This window comes from Perognathus longimembris, chromosome 1 (assembly GCF_023159225.1).
Source record: "Perognathus longimembris pacificus isolate PPM17 chromosome 1, ASM2315922v1, whole genome shotgun sequence".
In the NCBI taxonomy this organism is placed as follows: Eukaryota; Metazoa; Chordata; class Mammalia; order Rodentia; family Heteromyidae; genus Perognathus; species Perognathus longimembris.
The window spans coordinates 32,172,188-32,198,240 of NC_063161.1; the positions used below are offsets into that span (position 1 = coordinate 32,172,188).

General features: G+C 41.3%; 1 pseudogene; it reads right to left on the reverse strand.

Moving 5' to 3' along the window:
- Positions 1–24,081: 24,081 nt before the first annotated feature.
- Positions 24,082–25,098, reverse strand: LOC125347587 (annotated as a pseudogene).
- Positions 25,099–26,053: the final 955 nt, after the last annotated feature.

Sequence of the window (26,053 nt, forward strand, 5' to 3'; positions counted from 1 at the left end):
AAGGCTATGTTAAGTTGGGGAGTTTCCCAGGCCTGCTGAACTGAAACTCTCTTTGTTTATATTAAAGCTTAGATTACTTTTTTTCCTTTTAAACAGTACACATTGATTAGAGATAAAATATGGGAGGATATTTTTTCCTTTTAAACTCATCTACTTGGTTGTATTCTTAAGAGGCCACTCTCAAACGTGAATATGTCGCTTCTCCTGGGACTTATGTCATTGTGCAATTTTTTTTTGAGTCTTTAAAATAGCAACTTCAATTTAGGCTGTTGAATTTTGCTATTTTTAAATGAAGCTTTTAACAATCCTGGGTCCAGAGTGCAGGACTGATCACTTATGTTGGAAGTTGAGCTAAGTCTAGGAATCCGGAAGTCATTATTACCTGTCATTATTACTCAGGTGGGTCCAAAGCCAGACAAGGTTGAGGATCATCATTATTAGCAATCTGAGGTGCAGTTGGGTTCAGGAGCTCTTCCCAGCAGCACTCAGGGATTCTGGCTTGAAGTATGCAAATAGACTTCTAAATGACTTTTCTCCTGTATGATGGAAAATTATATAGAAGGCATATGTGAGAAAAGTATCTTTTCTATCAAAGTAGCTTGCTTCCTTTCTGGTAATCTTGAGAGAATTGTTTGTCTGAAGAGTTCATGCTTTGGCTAGGTGGGTTGACCCTTGTTAATTACATTTTAGTTACATATATTCTTTTCCTCCTTTTTCTGAGTACTGTAATTAAGACATCCTGCTAAAAGCTCCTTGAATTTTAGTTGCATACTGTTAATTAAGCCACATCCTTTTGTAGATTGTGAACCTGAGCTCAGCCAATGTGAGCAGAGGAGCAGGACCTGCTGGGTCAGGGTTAAAAAGTAGCAGCTTGCCCGCTCTGTGTGCTAGCTTGCCAGATTTTTGGCTGATGAAGCACCCTTTTCCAGAAGGAAACTTTGCCTTGCAAGATCCCATTGAGTTAGTGTTTTTATTCCCATGTGACACCCCAACATCCTGACCTATTTCTAACAGTTTATCATTGCCTTCTTTAAGGCACGATAGATGTATACTTTCCCCATGCTTTTCTAGAAAAAGTAAGGATCTTCCTGATTATAAACCCAACACTGATTCAATAATTAATTAGGCTTGCTTTATTCAGGCTATGTGATACAGGTTATTGTCTCTTAAAACCAAACACACACAATATACTCACAATCAGGTACAAAATCAAAGGATTATCTACTGCTAAATGATTTTCACAAGTTACTTATCATGATATCAAAAACAGTTTCAGCACAATTCTAAAGAGGACTTTTTGGTGGGGTAAGTAGTGTATGGATTGTACTTTGTTATTTTTGGCTCTACACTCTTTGCAACTATAATTCTTATGATGGGGCCCATGTTTTTTCATTGTGGAATTACCTTTTATTTTGGATCTGCATTTAAGGGCCTACAACAAGAAGAATGAAAGAAATGTAGCATTTTGTAAGCATTGACCAAAATAAACTTGTTAATTACATGCTTTTTATAAAATTTAGGGTCTTCATACTTAAAATATTAAGATGAGACAGTCCCTGCTGTGGGTAAGAAAGGTAAATTTGGGGGGATTGCTATGCTTAGAGGTAGTGGGTTTCTTTTAAAATAGTTGAAAAATAGTTGCAGGGTGAGAGTGTTCAAGTCTTCAAACTATGGCCACTTGATCTTGGTCACTTTATTATCAACAGCATTGAAAGGTTCATTTATTCCTTTCTTCATACATTAAACAAATATTCATTGATGGTCTGCTAGATGTCAGGTAATGCTCTAGGTGATGGAGATAAAGGATTGAAAAAAAAAAAAAGCAGACCATCAACAAAAAACCCAATCCTTTCATCACCCTTCTCCTGGGGCAAAATGAAGAATACATAAATGAGGTGCTGGTGTCTCACAGCTGTCCTCCTAGCTACTCCAGAGGTTAAGGATCTCTATTTGAGATCAGCCCAGGCAGAAAAGTTCACTAGATTAAAAAAAATTTTTTTTGGCCAATCGTGGGGCTGGAATTCAGGACCTGGATACTGTCCCTGAGCTTTTTTGCTCAAGGTTAGCACTCAACCACTTGAGCCACAGAGCTATTTCCAACTTTTTGATGGTTAATTGGAGATACTGACTTTCTTGCCCTGGCTGGCTTCAAATCGTAATCCTCAGATCTCTGCCTCCTGAGTAGCTTGGATTACAGGCATGAGTCACCAACACCTGGAAAGTTCACTAGATTTAATCTCAAAAATCACCAGCAAAAAGTAAGGATAGGGGTTTGCCTCAAGTGACAGTGTCTACCTACCAAATATAAGTCCCTGTATTCAGATTGTATGCATGTACGTACGTGAATACACACACACACACACACACACACACACACACAGAGTAAACTGTGTTCTAAAGAAATAAAGGTAGTGATAGGATAAGAAGTGACAGATTATAAATTTTCCATGTGATTAGAGCCAGCATCACTAAGTAGGTGACATTTGAACAAAGGATTTCAGTATATAGAGTGAATCACACAAATGTCAGAGGAAGGGCATTGAGGCAGCAAGTACACAGAGCACAGAGGGCCCAAAGAGAAGGTACACTGCAGCTTGCCAGATAAAATACAGGATGCCTAGTTAAGTATGACTTTCAGATAAACAGCTCAGAATTTTAACATAAGCATTCTATAAAATTATTGGTCAACTCTTAGAAATACCTAGTAGATCTGAGTAACAGAAAAGAAGTCAATCTAGAGTGGAGTAAGGAAGAGGAGAGTAGAAGGAAGGCAAGTACTGGGAACCAGCATGAATATGGGGGCTTTTGAGGCCACTGAAAGAACTTAAGCTTTTACTCTACAAGTAGTCATCACTGGAAGGCTGAGTGGAGGTTTAGACTTAGCTAGGACCCATTGTTATGTTGTATATAGGAGGAGAAGAGCAGAGGCCCCCAGGCCAGATTGGAGGCTATTTCAAAAACCCAAGTAAGAGCAAGCAGAGGTAGAGGGAAGTGATATCTCCTATAGTCCAGTGGTAAACAAGAGCATCCTCTCATGGACTGGATATGGGTGTCAGCAAAGAGCAGAATCTGAAGAAGAATAATGTTATCATTAAATAAATGAGAACAATTTCAGGTGGAAACAGAGTTTCTTCAGGGGGGTGGGGTGGTGGTGGGGGAGAAGTAGGACAAGATTATGAGTCCATTTTTATATAAATCTGAGATGGCTATGTAGTAACTCAGTGGAAATATAGTTTTCATTTTGTGAAAATCATGGTTTTATGTTTTCAGTTCATGATTTTCTGTTTTCATTTTTTTTTTTTTTTGGCCAGTCCTGGGCCTTGGACTCAGGGCCTGAGCACTGTCCCTGGCTTCTTCCTGCTCAAGGCTAGCACTCTGCCACTTGAGCCACAGCGCCGCTTCTGGCCGTTTTCTGTATATATGTGGTGCTGGGGAATCGAACCTAAGGCCTCGTGTATCCGAGGCAGGCACTCTTGCCACTAGGCTATATCCCCAGCCCTCTGTTTTCATTTTTTGTGTTGGTACTGGGACTTAAACTCAGGGCCTGGGTGCTTCGCCTTCTACCCCTTCAGCAGTAGGTTCATGTCCAGCTTTTTGCTGGCTAATTGGAGATAAAAGTCTCACAGACTTTCCTGCCTGGCCTTGATCCTCAGATCTTAGCCTCCTGAGTAACTAGGATTACAGGCATGAACTGAGCCAGGCTCATGTGGCTCAGTTCATGTTTGTTTGTTTTTTCCAATAGCAAAACCTGGAATTTCACCTTTTACCCAAGTGGAGGTAAAGGAAAAGACTGCACAATGGAGGGATGTGGTTTGTAAGGAAGTGGTTTTCTTTACCCTGTGATGGGGAGCTTTATTGAGAAGGGTGACTGTTGCAGGAACTGATAAGTAGGGACAGCTGCCAGGCTTGGTGATCCCTCAAATTCCTGGCAGACAGGCTGAGAGCCCTCAGAGGACATGTAGAAGAGCTGAGCTGGATTTCACGTCCCCACACCTCCAGCTGCCAAGGCTTGCTTGAGTCATTTAATGGCATCTGCTCACCATTCCCCCTCCCTCAGGCTTCTTCAGTGTGAAGGTTAAGCTGTTCTTGCCACTTTCTTGCAGAAAAATAAACAACAAAACACTACAGAGGTTAGGCTCTGCCTATAGATTACCTCAAACAACAACAAAAAGCTACTCATAGAAGAGCAAAATAAATGGTGTGTTCTGTGCATCATTGATCCCATTCACAACAGCAGTTATTCATTCATCCCTGTGCTGTGGATAAGGCTCTCTGAGGTCAGCATAGCCTCCTGTGCAGTCCACTCCTTCTTCCCCAGGGTCTGCACAGGGCTCCTGGTTCTTTCTTCCTCGTGGAGCTCAGTTTCCCGGATGTTATCATTTAATCTCTCCCACCCACTAAATCTTGGCTCCTCCTCAAGGCACTTTCACAGTTTCCCACACTTTCCTTCTTGATTCTTTTCCTGTCAGCCTCTCTCTTCTCTCCTCCCATGTATTTTCTGTAGATTCCGTGAGAACTTGGCAATTTTCTCTTTGCTTTTTGTTGTTGTTATTACTTTCTTCCCTCTTCCCCTCCTCTGCCTTATTTCTTATGGCTTGTTAGATGCTGAAATTTGTTTGGCATGCTGGTTCTCACTAACTGATAAGGTTCAGAATGGAGTTTTTTTTCTTTTTCCTTTTTTTTTTTTTTGACCGTCATTATGTGACTTGTGAGTTGTTCAGCTTCATTCAGAAAGCAATTACACATAATGAAACTTAGTTTGGGCAAGTTCTGGTGATTCTCTCTATGCCAACTCTGTGACTGCCAAATGGAATAAGATATGTAACAAGTGCCTTTAGTATTTTGCTTCCAGATGATAAAATGCTGCCTGAAAGTTTCCCAGTGGTTTTATTTTGGAAAGAAATTATTTTAATCCAGGGATCTGGATGTAAGAGACCTACGTAGGTCAAGTCTGTTGGTTCAAGATTTTTTTTAATGACTGTGGGTTCTCTGGAATTCCAACTGTAGTTCCCATGGTCTCCAGCTCCTTTTGTCCCACTCTTTCAGCCACTTACTGGGTTTGAACTCAAAAGACTTTTTCTGTAATACCAGTTGTTGCTGATTATCTTGACAAATTGCCATTTGAATGCCCAGCTAAGGGCAAGTTCTCATTTTCGTTCACTGATGTCTCAGTGGGTTTTGCTTGCTGGTCCATGAGGAAAGCTCTATGGGTGAACTTCCTTGCAAAGAAGTACTATATAATCACTAAGCCCTTCTGTGGGGTCCTAAATTGATGTTCCTTGTAGCAACATCTACTGTGTAGACAGTATTTGTGTGTGAGTGAGTGAGTGTGTGTGTGTGTGTGTGTGTGTATGTGTGTGTGTGTACTGGTACAGGGGCTTGAACTGAGAAGTACTGATTCCCTTAGGATTTTTGCTCAAGGTTGGACACTCTACCACTTGAGCTACAGCTTCATTTCTGGCTCTTTGCTGGTTAATTGTTGACGAGTCTCAGGGATTTACCGGTATGGTTGGCTTTGAAAGGTGTTCCTCAGATTTCAGCTTCCTGAAGCAGCTAGAATTACAGACACTAGCCATGAAAGCCTGGCAATCTTCATGTTTAAGGTGCTGATTTTCTTTTCTTTTTCCGGTGCTGGGGATCAAACCCAAGGCCTTGTGCATGCTAAGCTCTACAACTAAACTACATTCCCAGCCCCAAGCTGCTAATTAAAAAATAATAAATGGAGTGAGGTCCTGAATCAACAACTGTACTGTGGATCAACAGACGAAGTTGCTAGTATATAAATACCAAGCTGTGGGGAAAATGCAATTGTTAAAGATGGATTATCTAAATTTTTAGTGCTCTTGACAATGCTTGTCATGATCCTAATGCATGTAAAAGATGTTCAATAAATGGATATGTTTGCTTGTGTTAAAAAATGGTGGTAGACAAGTGAGGAATGTGCCTTTCTCATTTTTACTGTTGACCCAACAGAAGGTCAGAAGACGAATTCCCAATGAAAAGCAGAACTCAGTGGGCCCCTTACAATATGTGCTTGATGAAGTGCTTCTGATGGGGCTTTTATTGGTCAAGCTTGAATGATCACCTTTTCACTAAGGTCAAATTCCCCATTATTGGGAAGGGAGAAATAGGTTAGAAACTGCTAGCACTTTTGCTGCGACAACTTCCTTTTTCATTTCTTATACATAAGAAAAGTATAGATCATTTAGATGACCAGAGGATATCCACATGGCAATAAGACTTTATTATGTTTCCCCTTTACTGCCTCCTGTGATAATATACTCAGATGTAAGGAAAAGGTGAAATCAAGGTGACCATAAATATATAATTCCACTGCTCTGCTTCTACCCTCAGTCTCCTGAAGCCCATGGTGTAATAAGAGCTCAGATTCTGAAGGTGAATAGCTTTATGCTTGAGTTCTAGCTCCTTTACTTATTGGCTTAATTTTGATCAAGTTATATTATCTATTTAACTCACAGTTACGGTGTGTCATATGGTGGTAAAATAGTGTTTAATATGGTAATTACTATTAAGATGAAAAGAATCAATGCATATATCTGGGCTCTGGTGGCTCATGCCTGTAATCTTAGCTACTCAAGAGGTAGAGATCTGAGAATCTTGGTTCCAAACTAGTCTGCACAGAAAAGCCTGTGAGACTATTCTTTCCGAGGAACCAGAAAAATAGAGGAATGGCTCAAGTGGTAGAATATCAGCCTTCAGAGAAAAAAGTAAGCAAGATTGTGAGGCCTTGGTTTCAAGCCCCTCCCATTTAAAAAAGTATCAGTCTATAAAATAATTAACTAGAATCCCTGTTATCTGGTTAAGTATTGAATAGAATTATTATTGTTGCAAAAAGGTACTAGTTCACTAGTTGAAAATACTGACATAAATGGGGTCTAGAAAGCCATAAGGGAGTAGAGAGATACTACTGGCCCTCCCAGATACCAATTGTATGCAAATCACTTCACAGTGAGCAAAGGATCAACTGTAATTCTGGGTGGGGAGAGAAGACTGAATCATTTCTATCTCCAACAGTGAATGCTGAGGGCAATATGAGGGTGTGGACCTATACATTCTGCCTGTCTACCTGGAAATGACTAATTGCCTTTCTCCACTTTAGTAAGCAGATGATATTGGAGTGGCTAAAGAGGGCATTTGAGTGTCTAGGGTGAGAAGTAGCAGTGGAAAAGAGGAAAGACTAGAAGGGCAGCCCTATTTTCTGTCTTGAGCTATGAGCCAATCATCATCCTATCCAATGTTCTTGGCCTGTCTGAGTTGCCAAGCATTGAACCACATGGATATGAATACCTAGTTCCCACTCATAACCAGCAAAAGTGAAGTTTCCTAGCTGACTTTATTCAAAGGCAAAGGCCTGGCTGTTCTTTTATGAAGGATGTTATCTTCTTTTATAATTAAGGATATAGTAAACTAGACTGCCATACATATACACTACATATGTCTTGCATATGGAGAGTGATCACATTAAAACTCACCTTGGGTGGAAAGGAAATGCCTTGAACTCCAACTCAGTAGGTAGTCATCTACTGTCACCATTGATGTGTGACTCCAGAAGCTGACAACATTCATCTCAGTACCCTGTCCTCAGCCTCAAGAAGAGAGACAATCAGCAATGTGGCCATTAGGATTGTCCTTGTCCTCTCTAGATATTTACTCTCTACTTGGCTTATGGTTTTGCTATATTTAGCTTTTGTGTAGGCATTGGGAATACATTCTGATTCTGTGTAAAACTGAAATCATAACTTGAAATATTAAAAGATTCTGGCTGTGGATTAGTCTTTAGATTACATTCATACTCTCAGATGAGTTAGCTATGGTAAAATCACAGCCTATCCAGAATAAAGTCACTGGAGATCTTAATATGTGAATAACCCTATCAAAGCCCTTCAAACTTTCACACTGGCACCCATTTGCTCCACTTCCTTCAAGCAAGCCAAGCAAATTCTCTGAATACCAATTGTGAGATGGAGATTCAAAGGTCATTGTTCTCCTTGGTGCCACCCTCCTCCACCCCCACCCCCACCCCATCTGAGGGTATAAGGAGTTCAGATGACTGCACAGGGCAGCACACAGGATGGTGCCAAATTATCCTTGATGCCAGTTCAACTGCTAGGTTTTCTGTATCATAAAAGCAGTGTTTATCCTGTATTCACAACTTCTGAGCTGCACCCTCCTGACCCCATTTACTGGCTCTCCCTTGCCAGTGGATTTGCATCGTGTGTGTGCACATGCTTTGTTTGACTACTCTGTCTCCAGCTCAGTTGAGACTGTCTGTGGGTGGTTTCCCTGTGTGGAATGACAAGGGCAAAGGTCAGAAGCTTCCATGATTCATTTCCTCTTCACTGCACGCAGTAGATGGTTTTCTGGATGAGTCACTCAGATGCCAAACACAGGAGGGATTTTCTTCACAGAGGGGGCCCAAGGCTCCTACTCTGCCCTGAATTGGAGCAACTGACTTCTTAATATCTCCTAGAGACTATTGTGTGTTTCCCTGATAATTTCATGAGGCCATCCCCTTTCTTTATTCTGCTCAATGTGATTTGTGAAGGCTGCCTGCCCCATAGAGAACTTCCTTGTATTCTCTAGAGTCCTACTGAATTCTAACTCCAGAGTAATTAGAGTCTTCAAATATACTCCCAAACACCCTCAAATTAAAATATTCTCCAGTATGTTATCAAGATCAGTCTATTCATGACTCCTTAAAAGTCCACCCTCTTCTTTTCCTTCCAGAATAACAATCAATGGGAGGAAGGAACTAGGACATCAACAGAGGAAAACAGTGTTTAAATACCTAGAGCTAAGATCTAGAGCAAGCAAGGTGTTATTGTCTCAATGAAAGGAGGTTATTATTTTCTTTTTTTGACCTTCAAAAATTATGAAATAGAATGTATAAACAGAAAATCTAAATGCAGATTAATTACAGAGTGAACATCCTCCCTGAAGAAATGAAATAAGGTACACCTAGAAATCCCTCCTTTATTTGCCTTCTAAATAATACTTCCTCCCTTCCTTTTAGGGTATCGCTATCCTGACTTTTTGTTTAATCACTTCCTGGCTTTTCCTCCCACCTACATAGACAATATTATTACTTTATTTATTTATTTATTTTGTCAGTCCTGGGGTGTGAAATCAGGGCCTAGGTATTATCCATGAGCTTCTTTTGCTTAAGGTTAGTAGCTCTGCCACTTGAACCACTGCTCCACTTTGACTTTTTTGCTAGTTAATTGGAGATGAGAGTCTCACAAATTTTCTTGCTTGGGCTGGCTTGGAACCACAATCCTCAAATCTGTCTCCTGGGTAACTAGGATTACAGGTGTAAACCACTCGCTCCTGGCCAATACTATTATTTTATAGGCAGTACATTACCTCTGTCTTCTGCTGATGTAATTCCTTTGTATTAATAATGATACAGCATAACTTTGGGCTGGAGAGTGATATGTAGATACTGGTTTTCCCAAGTCCAGAGCTCCACAGATGTCCTTGACTTGGTCTTAGAGTCGTGAAGTAATATTCCTGCTTGGGTACATGTGTGCAGTAACCATGAAACCTTCAAAGTTCTTTCTCTGTTCTGGGGTTCTTGAGCTGAAAATAGAAACTTATGAAAGGAAATGGGAATTCTTTTTCTCTCATCATTTCTTTTTAATTTCCTTGGGAAGTAAGCCAGTAGGGTTGATAATCTGTAAAACCTGAGCATGAAAAGGACCCTTTCACTGCTCTCAGGTTCCTTCCATTGTCTCTGTACTGCAAGAACACACTTGCCATTTCCATATGTTTACTCATCTTTAGAATTTACTCAGTGTGTTCTTTGACCTGCTTTGGTCTGGCATGTCCTCTGATGAATTAGAAAAAGAAGGTATATAGGAATGGGACATAGGAACTGGTCCTTAGCCATTGTTATTTCCGTAATTTCCTTTACTTCTATGATTGGCTCAGGCAGATTGTTAAAGAAGGGTAAGAAAACTAGCTTTGTGTCAGGTGCCTTTGAGTCCATTATTTCATGAATCACAGTACTTTAGTATAATTGTTTATTGTTTGCACTTTATAATGGGGTGGTCATGACCTGTCATTGAATATAGGCACAGGCAGGAATGAAAAGGTCCCACTCCAAAGCCAAGTTGTCTTCTTTATCAAGCTTTCTCTCTTTTTATTTGGTTGATGACTTTGGAAGACCCTTGGCAACCACTTCAAGAACTCCTATTTATATTAGGCAGAAAAACATTTTTTTCCTTGGATTTATTAGGAGCAATATGTTCAAGGTCCCAAACATTTTTCTTCTGACAGCACTGGCTTAGGCTTGGGAACTTGAGAAGAAAGGGCTCTAGGGGTATGGTGCCTCCATTAGAGATGGAAGGAGGACTATTGCTGGTCTTTGAAGCTCATATTTGATCCAAGGTCAGTTTCTGTAGTTTTTGACATTACAATTCCGGATGCCTCTGTGACCTGCTGCCCAAAGCCTGTATTATAAGCTGAATATAAGAAGACCTAATTAGGAATCAATGAAGACAACAGGGAATGGGATTTCCCTGGTAACATCCATGTTGCAGTAATTCCATTCACCATGGAATACAATGTGGTGCAATGCCTGTCCACCTTAGACCTTACGCTACTCAAGCACACAGGGCCTTTCTTATGTGTCGGGCAATTTCCCAGTGCAGTTACTGCAGCCAGTGTTTCCATAGAAGAAGAGAGCAGACTAAAGACTTAAAAGTTTGGTGTGGAAAAAAAGTTTGGTGAGTTTAGAAATAGGTATTAAAAGGAAAATGAGGCAGGGATATAGTTTTGAGGTTTATGTCCAGAGGTGGTATTTATGGAGTATGTACAAGGTATTTTCAGAAATCCTTATGAATTGTTCTAATCCATGTAAGAGTTGCATCACCTGAAATGTAGGATTTGGCAGGGCTTGGAGCATGTCACATGGCCGGCACCTTGGGCCAGCAGCTTTCATTCACCAGAGGAAATACAGTGCTGGACAGTAAAGGGAATTTCTTAAGAGGATAAAGCTGGAGAGAGCAACCATGACAGACCTATTTCCTAGTCTCTGGGACTAGGAATTGTCTCCCTAGTCCAGGCTCTGCACCACAATTCCTTGGAAGAGGACATATTGTTATTATACTCTTATAAAATACTTTCCCCATTTTTGGTACTCTCTGGTCCTTCATTTGTCCCTTCTTCATTCATTCATTTAATAAACATACTTTTGAGCTTATATTAAGTGCCACCTACTGTTTTAGACCCTGATGATACTCAACAATAAGGCTGCATAAAACAAGTTCTCTCGTTTTAAAATGTTTTCTCATGGACGTTTAAAACTTTTAACTAGAAGTGCTATAAAAAGTTGTGTGTGTCTGTTATCAGTGGGGCTAACAAAAACAATAATAATAAATGCCATAGGAAAAACTTGAAGGGAAAACTTGTAGGCTTTACTAAGAGATAGAATACAATCATGACTATCTTCCTTATCTTTATTTCTGGTTCTACACTGATACCAAATTCCTGGATAATATTTTTATGGGCATTAGTATCCTCTCTAGGTCATTGTGGAAGCATCATTGATTTGTTTGCTCACATTGTGATAACTACCAATTTTTTCCACATATCTGAGGTTGTTTAGTATTACACAGTATTAGAACTGGGGAAAAAGAATTGAACTTTCCAGTGTCTAGGTGGAAAGCAAATTCCAGTTGAGGCTAGCAGTGTTAGTATTGTCCTTTCACCAAATGGAATGTAAGATTTTTTTTTTTGCCAGTCCTGGGCCTTGGACTCAGGGCCTGAGCACTGTCCCTGGCTTCTTCTCGCTCAAGGCTAGCACTCTGCCGCTTGAGCCACCACTTCTGGCGGTTTTCTGTATATGTGGTGCTGGGGAATCGAACCTAGGGCCTTGTGTATCCGAGGCAGGCACTCTTGCCACTAGGCCATATCCCCAGCCCGGAATGTAAGATTTTTAACAAAACATGCTAAATAAAAAGAGGAAATCAAGTTCTAAATGTTACTACGTAAGTGTGGTGAAGTTCAAGCACTCTTGTTTGGCACAGCTTACCTCTCAGATTGCTTCAGGGTCTGGCAGATAGAAGTTCCCGGCAGGCTGGAATTAATCACACTTGAGGGGTGGGATTGCCAAAGAAAGTTCTAGGCAGCGTGTGTAAAGGGCTCTGTGCCTAGGTACCCTTCCTTCTCTATGACTTGTGTGGCAGGCACTGGAGATGTATGTCAGGCCTAGAGATACAAAGATGAAACTGGCTTTCCAGTAACTGCTGGCTTAGTTTTAGTGGAGGAATCTATGTACAGGGGTTGAAATGAATATGAAGAGAAGGAAAGATTGCTATGGGAACAAAAAAATGACCCAAACAATTTTCACACATTAGGAGATCAACATAATTTACCCAGGCTTAATGGTTCTTTGATTCAAAAACTGGACTTGAACTCTTTTTGGAATGGTGGCTTTCCTTTTTCCCTGGGTGCGCTGTGAGTTTCCCTTTGGGATATTTGAGTGAAATCCTTTTGGGTCATATTGGACTATCTTGTATAGTAGTACCAGAGTTCTTACTCAGCCCCAGAGCCTTTCCCTGTCACTTCATATGTTCATCCATGCCCATTTCCACACATCTTACTGCCCAAAACTTTTGACAGGTTTGCCCACAAAACAAGCCTGTAAGAAATCAGACCTAGGAAGCTGGGCATGGACACGAGCTTGTGTCGACCTGGTCATTCTGGTCACATTCTCTAAGCTTAACTTTTTCCCCTGAAGAAGAATGAAATTGGTTCTCCAGACCCCATTGGATTGCCGGGAGGAGCCAAAGCTCCTCTTTTTGCCACAATATTTTGAACTAAGGTAGAATTTTGTGCCCGAGGTAAAGAAGATTAAAGAAGAAATCTAGCTCATGAGAGCTTATAGTTTGGCTTGGGGAAGGAGGCCCTCAACCTATGACACCAGGAAGTAACATAAAGCTTTGCTCTCCTTGGAGTGTGGTGTGTGGCCAAGAATATCAGCATCCCAGAGACACTGAGTAAACAGATGGGCTCGCAACCTCCATCCCAGACCCACAAATCCCATTCTGTCTCTTCACAGGCTTCACAGGTGGTTTGGATGGACATCAAAATGTGCAGGCGTCTGGGAACAGCTAAGCCTGTGTCAGTGATCAGGGAAGTCTTCCAGAGAAGAAAGCACCCAGCCTTGAAGAGACACACAAGCTTTTCCCACAGGCCAAGAGGAGGGAGTAAAAGCCTGCCAGGCAGGATGGAGATCTTTCCTTCTTGGAATTATTTCTTGGTTTGACACATTGAAACTCCCAAAAGTATCTCCCAAAAGAGAAGAAAATAAATGTGATTGAAAACACACACACACACACACACACACACACACACGATTGTTTTTGAACATGCTCTTTTGGGTCTGTTAATAAAGTCAGTTCTATTGAACAAGTATTACTGAATGCTAGCAATTCATTTTCATTGAACACATTCATGTTCCAAGTATGAGATTGAAGGGTAAACAAGCCAGATTATCCCTGTTCAAATTCTGAGTGCAGAAAAGTCCAGGTAAGAAGATTTGGAAAACCATGTATCAGCTTTCTAAATTTGGGGACCATATGTGGCCTCTCCATTTCTCAGCTTATAAATGAAGATCCGAATAGTTACCCACATGTTGGGTTTATGTGGAAGTCACATAAGCTTTAGAGCAGGAAGAGAAATGTATTAGGCACTATTTCATAATTAGAGATTACAGGAGACAGTAACTACACATTTTGAAATAGATCTTTTTTTCACCCTTTTGGTAGTAGAAATAAAATTTAAAAAATCAAATATGAAGATCAAACGTTTTTGAAGACTGTTTGGGATTCCCTCCTGCACATGTAGAAATCCTGCCACCTAAATACAGAGAACACTAGCAAGAAGGTAGATCATATTTACAGTTACCTGGTTATGAGTCTGTCAGATTTTTTTTCTTATGTTTCTTCCTGGCTTGCTTCTTTCTAACTCTCCAGACTTTTGGTTGCCTGTCTGTTCAAATGGTAATGATCATTGTGTCTGTACATAGTGTTGTTGTCAGGATTGAGTTACTGTAAGTGCTGAGAATAGTGACAGGCTTATATTAAAAAGCTGATAAATCCTAGCAAGCATCGTCAGTCTTACTTGTAATATCTCTCTTCATTAAAAATCTATATAGACAGCTGGACCTGGTGAAGCATATCTGTAATCCAGTGCTTTGGAGGCTGAGGCTGGAGGATCATGAGTTTGAGGCCAGACTTGGCCACATGATTAGGCCCAATTTCAAAATAAGCAAAGATAGATTTCTGGAAATCAAGCTTATACTGGGATGGCACTACTGCCATATGTCCAGCTAAAGCTGACTTGGACTTTGTGCCAGTTCCTTGACTGTTCTGCCTCTTCTGGCTTAATAGAAACTTGATCTGGTTGGTTATGACTGATAGCCATATCCCTCATGTATAAACAGATAATGGGGTATACATACATACAAATATACATACTACATATATACATACATATACCGAACAATCTGTACTAAAAATGGCCATTCTCTTGCTCCCAAACTTGCATACATTTTCTTCCATTTGAATTTAGACATTCTTTCTCAATTTTTTTTTTTTTTGGTCAGTCCTGGGGCTTGAACTCAGGGCCTGAGCAATGTCCCTGGCTTCTTTTTGCTCAGAGCTAGCACTCTACTACTTGAGCCACAGTGCCACTTCTGGCCGTTTTCTATATATGTGGTGCTGGGGGATCGAACCCAGAGCTTCATGTATACAAGGCAAGTGCTCTACCACTAGGCCATATTCCCAGCTCCTCTTTCTCATTAAACATTAGTGATTTCTTTAAAAGATACAGTGAGATTAAACACATGTATAGAGATGTGCACCTACCCTTTCAAAGATAATAGCTGCTCTGAAACTGCCAGTCTCACAAGTCTCATATTTTCTATTCTGTTTCACTGGGGATTGCACTCTTTCCTTTTCATTTTCCTTACATGACTACATGACATACTATTTCTGCCATGACTTGAAAATAGAACACCTGCTGTAAATCTTTGAGGATTTTTTTTGTTCTGTGTTTTCTTGTAAAGCCAAACCAGAAACCCCCACTGGCAAAACCAGCTGTGCCTCATATTTAAACACAAACTATATAATGTCACGGGAAAGGAAAAGTGACTTAGCCAATGAAAACAGTACACTAGGGGGCCCGAATCTGCTCTCAAGATTTATAAGCTGAAAGCAAGTCACACTCTAATGAATTTGAAACAAAACCCATCTTATTCATGAAACGTGGGCTGTGTTTTCCTCTGTGTATTTCCATGCAATGCCTCATTTCTGAAACCCGAGTTGTCTCCTCAAAATTATATGCATGCCAGCCTATTAGAATAAATCTTCTGGGAGCTAGAAAATAGATGGTGGCTTGATGTTATGGAAACTATGGGGGGATTTTTCTCCTTTAAATGTATCAGAACTGTATCCAAGGGGATATGTTGCTAGTGATGAGGAGGACAAGAAAGAAGTGTCTTAAGTTACAACTTACTTTATTCTTGTTGGTTTGAGGTATTTGTAATTTGGAAAACCAGGTCCAGGCCGGGTGCTGTTGGCTCACACCTGTAATCTTAGCTACTCAGGAGGCTGAAATTACAGGATCATAGCTTGAGGCCAACCTGACAGATTAACCTGAAAGACTTTTATCTTCAACTAACCAGCAAGAAGCTGGAAATGGAACTCTGGCTCGAGTACCAGCCTTGAGTAAAAATAAAAGCTAATGGAGAGCACCAGGTGCTGAAAACCAGCCCTCGTACTTACATTAAACAAGACAGACAGCCTCCCACTGTGACAGACTGACAATTCAAGTTGGGCAGAACGGGAACATGGAGGTCTCTGAGATGGTCCTTTCAGAATTTCTTCTGGGTTTTCCTCTGCCCTGTGCCAGGTGATGCTGTGGTCTCTCAGGCTCTTGTCTCTAGCTGTGTCAGGTTTGCTGGTTGTTCTGGAGGTTAAGGTATGCCATATCTATATTATTCTGGAACATCCATTTGTTTATTAATTTCTCTAGTCTTTTCTCTATGATCTTTCAAGTAATCTGTAATGCTAAATGAGCATTTCACTCTCTGCCTTTGTCTTCTTCCAGTCTTCCATTGAAGACAGGCTCCATGAAGGTAATGTATGTGTTGATGGAAAACAATCACTGTTCTAGGGACAATTGGTGTGTGTGTGTGTGTGTGTGTGTGTGTGTGTGTGTGTGTGTGTGTGTGTACTTGAACTCAGGGTTTCTCCTTTGCTGGGCCAGTGCTGTACTACTGAGTCCCACTCCACCCTTCTTTTCCACTAGTTATTATTTAGAGTAAGCTCTCACTTCCTACCTGCACATACGCATGCCTTGATCGTCTTCCTTTAAGCTTGCCATAGTTGCTGAAGTCACAGACTCGTAGTGCCTGGTCCAGCTTCCTTCCATTGAGCTGGACTCTTGAGGACTTTTCTGTTTGGGATGGCCTGGCACCCCAATTTTGCCAATCTTAGCCTCCTGCATAGCTTGAAATGACAGGCACCCCGCAGTCTTCACAGTGATGGATTAAGACGTGATTTCCAAAATGTTTCTGTTAAGGATTGGCCTTCAATTGAATCATGATCCTCCCGATCTCATTCTCCAAAGTAGCTAGGATTCTAGGCACCTGACACTGGTACCTGGTCAATGGTTATATCTTAACATAAGAAGAGGGGTGAATATTGACTGAGCCCTTGGCATGTGCCATTCATGGTGCCAAGGCCATCCCATTGAATTTTGCAGCCTGCCCATGAGCTGACCAATGTTTGGATGCAGTGAGTGGGGTCAGCACAGGAGCCTTCCAGCTTACTGCTGCATCTAAGCAGGGGTGAAGTCATTGCTCTGCTTTCACGCTGGATACTGTAGGAAAACACACCAGAGACTGGGCTCCCATTTCATAGCATTCTTCCCCAAACCACAAACAGCTGGCCTAGGACCTCCCTTCCTCCAGAAACAAGTGAGTGAAGAGTTCACTAATTGTTAGTAGGATTCGTGAACTGGGTGGGACTGTGGGTTTTCTAGGACCATGTCTCATCCTATCAACTTCTTCCTTATAGCAGTACTAAGAATATTAGCTAATATTTGTTGAACTGTTGCTAAGTGTTGGACATGGCCCTAGTCATTGTACATGCATTCTCTCATTGAATTCCTCCAACTTCTCTCAGAGGGGTGGAACTGAGGCAGGAACATTAAATCTGTTTGTTCAGTGTCTCACAGCTTGCAAAAGGAAGGGCTTGGATTAAAAACTAAGGATGTCTACTTTTAGAGGCCAGGTGCTGGACAAGGAACTCTGCAGCTGGTATCCCAATCATGCCATAAATCCTGTGAGAAGTGTTGGATTTTATTTACTTCCCAACGCCCATCCATATATTACAGGGATTCAGTAATACTTGTTTCTCAGGAGAGCCACCAAAGGGGATTATTTCAGGGTGATTGCCAATAGTGTAGAGCATAATGTATATGCTCAGTGCTGTTTAGCAACTTGGATGGGGGCCAGGGTGCTTTTCCCACTTCAGATCCAACCTCAACGTGTGCCCTTTGGCAAGTTGGCTTCAGTTACAGTGGCTGTTCAGAGCAGAAATTGCAACTGCATTCTTAATTCTGCTCACATATTTGTGAGAGAGAGCGAGAGAGAGAGAGAGAGAGAGAGAGTGTGTGTGTGTGTGTGTGTGTGTGTGTGCATTCCCATAGTGGAGCTTGAACTTAGGGCCTTGCACTCTCCTTTAGTATTTTTGCTCAAGGCTGCTGGTGCTCTACCCCTCGAGTCACACTTCCAATTTTGGCTCTGTGGGGGTTAATTAGAGATAAGAGTCTCACTGGCTTTCCTGTGCAGGCTGGCTTTGAACTGTGACCCTCAGATCTCAGCCTCCTGAGTAGCTAGACTATAGGCATGAGCTACCAGCACTCAAGCTCACATGCCACTTTCACTCAGCCTTCTATAACAGGGTGCTGAGAGCGCTGGCCTATGTCAATCAGGTTGGCAGCCCACTTGCCAGGTGAGTTTCCCTCTTTGCTTCTTTCTGTGCTGGGGAGCTCTGAGCTCAGCAGAAGAGATTTTTGGTCTTAATAAAGGACATACCTGGAAGCACTTGCTTCATCTCTGAGGTTTCTCTCTCTCTGTCTCTTGGAATCAGTGCCAGTTGGGTGTCGTTTATGACTGAGATCTTGAGAGCTCATTCTTTGGAGCTTCCGGTTGGCCAGCTAAGGCAGTAAGGCTGGCAGGTACTAGGTGTGGCGGGCAAACATGCCTGCCTCAGAGGCCTGGGCCTTTTGAAGTGGTGCCTGGAATGCCACACTTCAAAGAAACCACACTGCAGCTGTCACCTGGCTATCTAGGGGAGGTCAGTGAGTTAATATGCAACCAGGAAGCCCAGCCCTCCTACCTCCAGCCCACACCTGGGATGGTGAAGGATATATTTTTTTTCCTCAGGCACAGAGAATTGGAAAGCATTGTTTCGGGTTTATCTCAGCAAGAGCTCGGTGCTCGAGAGTCTAACTAAAGATCCACTGTACCTGTCTCTCCAACAATAACATAAGTAAGTGAGCTAGATTCTTTTTTTTTTTTTTTGCCAGAATAGGAAATTATACAGTAATGAAGAAAGTATTTGCAATTACTGTTAGCCCTAGTTTAATTATAGGACTAATTTGTTAAAAAAAAAAAAAACACAGAAAAAAAGTGAGCCTTTGTATAAACATAGCCTCTTTTATCTGAAGATCACAATGGGTTGTATGCAAATTAATGAATTCTTCTGACTTCTCTGCTCAGCTTGGCTTCGGTGGAGATGCTCTCAATTCCTGTTAAACAAATTTCCTTGAGCATCTAGCACTCTGGGGCTAGGGCTAGGAAGGGAAGCAAAATTTTATTTACAAGTTGCAGCATGGTGGATGTAGATTAGATCTAAAAAAGGATTTCCTGATTGTGATGTTATCAAATACCAGCCTGAATTACTATGACAGTTAAAAAAAATAACTTGCTTGAGAGAACTTCCTGCTACTTTGATGGTGTCTTTTTCATTACACAACCAAGCCATCCTCCTTTTTCAGTAGAACAAGCTGAGTAACTGACTTAAACACAGATAGTAAAGCCTCACAGGAAAGAACAGGAGGCTTGGATGGAGTGACAGGAAAAATCCAAATTCTATGATCCAAAGCAAAAATCAGGACACCAGATTGGTATGCCTCAATTCACACACCAAAAAACCCACCTTTAGCTAGGATTAGAGTTTTTTTGCAGTTCCTATTTTGAGGGCTTGGCTTCTGCTTCCTTTCTCTCACACTTGCCTGTGCATCCCAATAAAGAAAATAAACTGTCCCTTGCAAGAATAGGGCAGAAAGATATCTGCCAATGTGTATTTAGACTAGAGTTTCATTCCAGATTCCTGTCTTACCCTGACAGATAACCCAGACTGGATGTCCAGTGGCCCTTCTTCAGTGCTTGGTTCACGTAGGTCTCATGTCCTATCTTTCTTCTCCTTTTCTGGCAAGGAGAAGTTCTGGAACAGAACAAGATCTTTGCAAATGGCCTGACTACTCAGATGGTGGAGTCAGCTCTGCTCCCACTCTCTTCTCTGAACCAGTTCCTCTCAGTGTCCTGTGTCATTCTGGAACTCTCAAAAATTTTTGTACCTTTGGTGCTGAAGTTGGCATTAAGAAGAATTTGAGGTTTCCTTTCTTATTTTGGCAGTGTTGGGGTTTGAACTCAGGACCTTCTGCTTGCTAGGTACACAAACTCTCTTCAACCTGAGTACACCCCCAGTGCAGGTGTTCTGCTCTAGTATGTTTTTTAGATAGGTTCTCAAGTTCTTACCTGGGGCTGCTCTTGGATGTGATATTCCTACCTCTATCTCCTTTGTAGCTGGGATTAAAGATATGTACCACCCCACCTGGCTTGAGAAGGTTTCTTAATCCCTCTGCCTCACTTTCCTCATTGGCAAATAGTCATAATCCTTGCCTTATAGAAGTCATGTGAGTTCGATGAAATAATAAGTCATGTATAATATTTCATCAACACATGAGGGCAAACACTTAGAAATGGCATTATAATAAGAGCGCTTACTGTTAATTAACTGAACTCCAAAAGCTTATGGAATCTTCCAGGGGAAGCTGTATGGTAATAGCTCTCCTAGGTCTAGAGCATCTTCTTCTTTTATAGTGTTTCTCCAGCACTGAGGTGGGACTCACTAATGGTTTATGGACTCAATTCAATTGGTTATCAACTAGCCTAAGAAAAAAGAAAGATGGATGTAGACAAGGCCACAGCTATTTTAGTTTTGCAGGAGTTGGTTTTTTTTTTTTTTTGCCAGTCCTGGGCCTTGGACTCAGGGCCTGAGCACTGTCCCTGGCTTCTTTTTGCTCAAGGCTAGCACTCTGCCACTTGAGCCACAGCACCACTTCTGCCTGTTTTCTATATATGTGGTGCTGGGGAATTGAACCCAGGGCTTCATGTATACGCCATAAGCACTCTTGCCACTAGGCCATGTTCCCAGCCTTGCTATTTTAGTTTTGTATAATGATGATGCTGTTTTATAAAGTCTTTTGTTTCTATTATACATGTAAACTTCTTCATTTGTATGTCTGGTTACTTATATGCTTGCATATGTGTATTTCCATATATATATTTCCATATATATATATATATATGTATTCACCTTGGGTATGTCGAATAACCATGTTAAATGTTTCAACACAGTCAAAAAAAGTGAAAAACAGGGACTAAAGAAGTATAAGCCAGTATAAAGTGCTTCATAACGTCAATATGCAGTCAGTATAGAGCCTATGTAAAGTCCTGGGTTTGTTCTACGGCACTGAGGAGGAGAAAATAAAAAAATAAAAAAGTAAAACAAAACAATACATTAAAATATATCAATTGCTGAGAACTGGGAGCTCAATGTGTGTAATCTCAGCTACTCAGGAAGCTGAGATATAAAGATCACTGCTTGTAGCCAGCCAAAAATCCAGAAGTGGAGGTATGGTTAAGTAGTAGAGTGCCGGTCTTTTTTTTTTTTTTTTTTTGCCAGTCTTGGGGCTTGAACTCAGGGATTGAGCTTCTATCTTTTCTCAAGGCTAGCACTCTACCACTTGAGCCACAGCACCACTTCTGGCTTTTTTCTATACATGTGGTGCTGAGGAATCGAACCAAGGGCTTCATGTATGCGAGGCGAGCGCTCTACCACTAGGCTATATCCCCAGCCCGAGTGCCAGTCTTGATTGAGCAAAAAAGCCAAGTGAAAGTGCAAGGTCCTTAGTTCAAGCTCCAGAACCAGCTACAAAATAAACACATAAATAAATAAGAATTTTTAAAAATTAGAATAAAATAATACATACACAACAAAAAGTGTTTTTCTAAATTATATTGTAATCCTGTGACTGCCCTGTATCACGGGTTATGTTTTAAGCCTTTTAGAAATACAGGTATGGGCTGGGAATGTGGCTTAGTGGTAGAGTGCTTGTCTAGAAATACAGGTATGAAAGTTGCAAATTCATTCAATGTGGGAAGAAGGTGTAATTTAAATGATTTACAGAACAAAGAGAGCACAACCTCTTAAGCCTAGTGTATAAATGACAAAAGCTTCTTTGCAAGATGCATATATGTGAAGTGTTCATATGCATGTGAAGTATGTATAACAAATACAAACAATATGAAAAACTAATTTACAAAAAATGTAGATGGTGCACAAACATATAAAAAGGTCCACAGCCTCCTAAAGGTATACAAAGGAAAGCAACTAAATTATTTTTTCCACCCATCAAGTTCACAATTTTTCTCATGGTAATATTCAATGTACTGAAAGCTATAGGGAGAAAAACACTTCCATGAAAGACCAGCAAAGATCTTCGTTCTCTGAGGGGGCAATTTGGCAATTTGATTTCAAACTCTATAAAATGTATATATCCTTTGAGCTGAAAATTCCACTTGAAAGAATTTCTCCCAAGGCCATCATAAAGCAGGTGCACAAATATTTAGCAACCGGAGTGTTCACTGCAAGACTGTTCTGAGCATGAACATGAGGAGATACTTTTTTTTTATTCCAGGAAAAAAAGTGATAAAATAAACTTCGTTGAACTTGGTGGAATAAGATAGTCATTCACAATGATTCTACAATGTGGTTCCTAAGGTAATTTCCTTTTGGGTAAGGCACATCTCTCCTGGTGAGAAGACTTGCTTTCTTTGGCTCTAGACTTCTCTGAAATCATTTAAAGATCTGGATCGTGGGTTCAGCAATGTTGCCAAAACGCAACTGAGTGAATTTAGGCACTAGTGCTAACTTGAATAATGAGGAGCTGGTTGGCTTTAAGTAATATGTAATGTGGAAGAAATTGCAGGTTATTTATCCTTGAGCTGCATAGCCCACACCTGCTATGCTCTACTAGAAGAGCCAAAACCACACCCAGCTAAGCTCTGGCTTAAGGAGCCTGATGCAATGGCCATGTACTCCAGACACTGGAAAGAAATTTTGCCTCCTCTGCCTGCCCAGTGAATGCAGCTAGCTCTGTGAGCAGGGACCTTCAGGGACGAAGCCCACTGGATCCCTGCCATCAGCCGGAAGTCTAGCATCCCAAGGATCCATTTAATCCCCTTTTTCACTGAATCTGGAGAGGAAATGAATCTTGAACCAGACTGCAACATACAGAAATAACTAACAACATAGAAAACACAGGTAGCAGTTATGGCATAATAGTATCTCCAGTTATATTTGGGGAAAATAAGATGTATATATGGTCCCACGGTTTGGATTGAATTCGATCCTCATGTGTTCTTGTGTTATGAGCTTGTTCCCAGAATGGTGGAACCTGTAAGAGGTAGGGCCAAAGAGAAGGTCACTGGGGCACTTCCCCCAAAGATTAAATGGTTCCCATTCATTATTTCCCAGTAGAGTGATGATATAGTCAGATGCTGCTTTTCCTGGCTTCTCATCTACCCTTATCAGCTTCCTCTTCTATATGGGCTCACATAACCATGTCTTTTACTATGAGACTCACCAGAATTGGCACCATGATGTTTACAGACTACTCTTTTCCAAAATATTGAGTTAAGTAAGCTTCTTTATGGAAATAACCAGCTTTGGGTATTTCATTACAGTTGTGAAAAACAGACCAACCTATATGGAAATAGTGGAAATACTGTATGCTGAAAACAACAATGTATACCTCATAATGTTAACAACACATTTTTTCCTAGTTAGATAATTTGAGTTGCTTCTAGTTTGTCTCCATTTTATAATTTATATCTAATAAATATGTATTTATAAGGATGACAAGCCACTGGGCTTGATGGCACTTATGTGCTATCCCAGAACTAACTTGGGAAACTAAGGAAGGGGAATGGAGAGTTCAAGGCCAGCCTGAGCCACATAGTTTGAGAAACTTTGTCTGAAAAAGCCTTAATCAACAAACATATTTTGTCATTGTTGTCCTGTTCCCAGATGCCCATGTCCCAGAAGGTTTCTTGTGTATAGTACCCTTAATAAACATCTGTAGTTTAATGGGTGACTAAAGCCCATTTCTTTTATCAAGAGTATTTAAGGGCTAAGTGCTGGTGGCTCATGCCTGCAATCCTACCTACTCAGGAGCCTGACCATCTGAGGAGTGTGGTCCAAAGCCAGCCCAGGCAGGAAAGTCAGTGTGACTCTTATCTCCAATTAACCACGTGTAGCTGTGGGTTAAAGTGGTAAAGCGCTAGCCTTGAGCAAAAAAAAATCTCAGGGACAGCACCTACAGAGCTAAACAAACTGATACAAAGGGATAGGGGGGCGTGGGCTCCTGGGGACATGAGCTGGCAGCTGAGTTTGGAAGGCTACAGGGAGGAGGTGCATGGGAAGCAAGGTTTGGTTTTGTCCACAGATAAAGTATCCAAGGTAACAGCCACCTGTCAAGTCCCCACTTTCTTCTTCCTGTGCAAAGATCTTTCCTCAGCAAAAAGGTGGATATTAAATAGAAAGGCTATTACCTCATTAATATTGGTTTCCTTAATAGATACAAACTTCTTTTTATTTTTTTTTCAATAGAATTCTTTTATTGCATCAGTGAAGTATCACAAACTGGTTGTCAGGATCCTGGCTGGTGTTTCTGAAGATGAGTTAACTTAGATCTTATTCATCAGCCTGTTGAACTGCTCCTTTTTCAGAAACATAGATACCATCCAAAAATTTTCGGATATCCTTGTTTTTAACTGTTGTTGCTTGCTGAATCAAAGCAGCTGAATTTGGGACAAGTTCAATATCATTTCCTTCAAGGATTAATTCCTCTTTCTGGGCTTGAGATACAGAACAAGCAACACCTGTCCTCATCCGAACTCTTCGGAGGTATTTCTCACCCAAGAAGTTCGGATTTCAACTAGAGACCCATTCTCCTGAATAACAACGTTGATGGGGAAGTGAGCGTACACAGACCTCATCTTGTAGCGGAAGCCCAGTGTAACATCCTTGATCATGTTCTGTACATGACTACAGATAGTGCGAACGGTGGCCAGTTCCTTTCTGTTTCCCCACCATTTGTCAACCCGGAGCATCTTCTTTTTTTTTTTCCAAGGAGACTGAGTTCTACGTTGATGTGGTTGAAATCCCTCCGCAGGGTTCTGCGGGGGCCCTTCACGATCACCGTGCGTCCCTTCAGAGTGAGGTCGACATTCTCTGGAATGTCAACAGTCTCTGAGAATGGTCTTCATTCTCGCAGTAGATGGGGCAAAGCCAAATTTCTTTTTAGAAAGGGCAATATTTTAGGGTATAATTTTGTCTGTCTTTTCCCAGAAGCACCATCTTGAAATATGTCAAAGAAAAAATTAGGGATGGCATATTTTGGAATCCCATAGTTCCTTCTTGCTGGCCAACTGGCTATATCACAATCAACTTTCCTCTGGCAGTTGGGGACATCAGGATATGATTTAGAGGCCTTCCATTCACATCTGGCAGAGGAGGAGGAGAGAGTGGGGAGAAGGAGAGAGAGGGAAAGGAGACCCTGAGAGAGGGAGAGGTAGTAGGGGAGAGAGGAAGAGAGAAAAGAAAATTCATGAGCTTATTACTCACTGTGCATAGGTAACTGGGTGGTCATTGCCATTTGTCTCCAAGAATGCTGAGTAGCTCTTCCTATGTGTCATTCACGTTCTCTTTGGGGTACATTTCTGTCCTTACTAATGAGCCTCTGATGGGAGTCAAGGGGAAAGGAAGCATTAAATCTAGTTTTGTTCAAGTTGAGTAATGAGTCTGGCACTGTGTTACTTTCCCGAGTTCGGTACATGGCCTGGCTTTCCCTATTCAATCAAAAGAGAGGATGGATGGGCTCATAACACAGTGGCTAGAGGTATTTGATTCCTGTCCTTTCCCTAAAGTACTGGGCATAGGATTAGCAACCCATCAGCCCTCAGTACATGCAATTCCCTTTCGGCTGCTTTCTGTCCTCATGGCCTCTGTGTGATGCTTACACTCAGAGGCTGGGACAGCTGATTATCTCAAGCCAGTGTGGGAATGTATCTCCAGAGATTGACTAGTAGATTGAACTTGAGGTTGTTCCCACCTGAAAATGGCTCTATATTTCATGAAGTTTCTCTGTGGCATTTGGTCTTTCTCTTTCCTTCTGGCTATACCACATACACACCTCTCTTGGAGAAGAGCATGGTTAGATCTGGAGTTTTCACAATACCATAGGGTTTGTGGGAAGTGAATAAATTGCTTCAAGATCTAACATAAAAAATAAGTGCTGGCCTCAAGCCTGTGAGAGGTCACTGGGAACCCAATCAGGACTGGGCAGCAAGCCCAGGCTCAGGCTAATGAGACATTTACATGCTAGGCCTTTCCTTTCAGTTTGGCCTTGGGGGGCTGGGGGCTCATTTGTGAGAGAACCATAGTCTCTACTTTAGGCAAAGGCCAAGGCCTCTTGGCTTGATGCTATGGCTTCTGGTGGCAGATGAAAGTGTTATTAAAACACTAAAAAAAAAGCACAGCTAAGAAATGATAAATCCCCAGCCCAAAGTAATTATTGTTTTTTTTTTTCATTTGTTTTGTTTTAA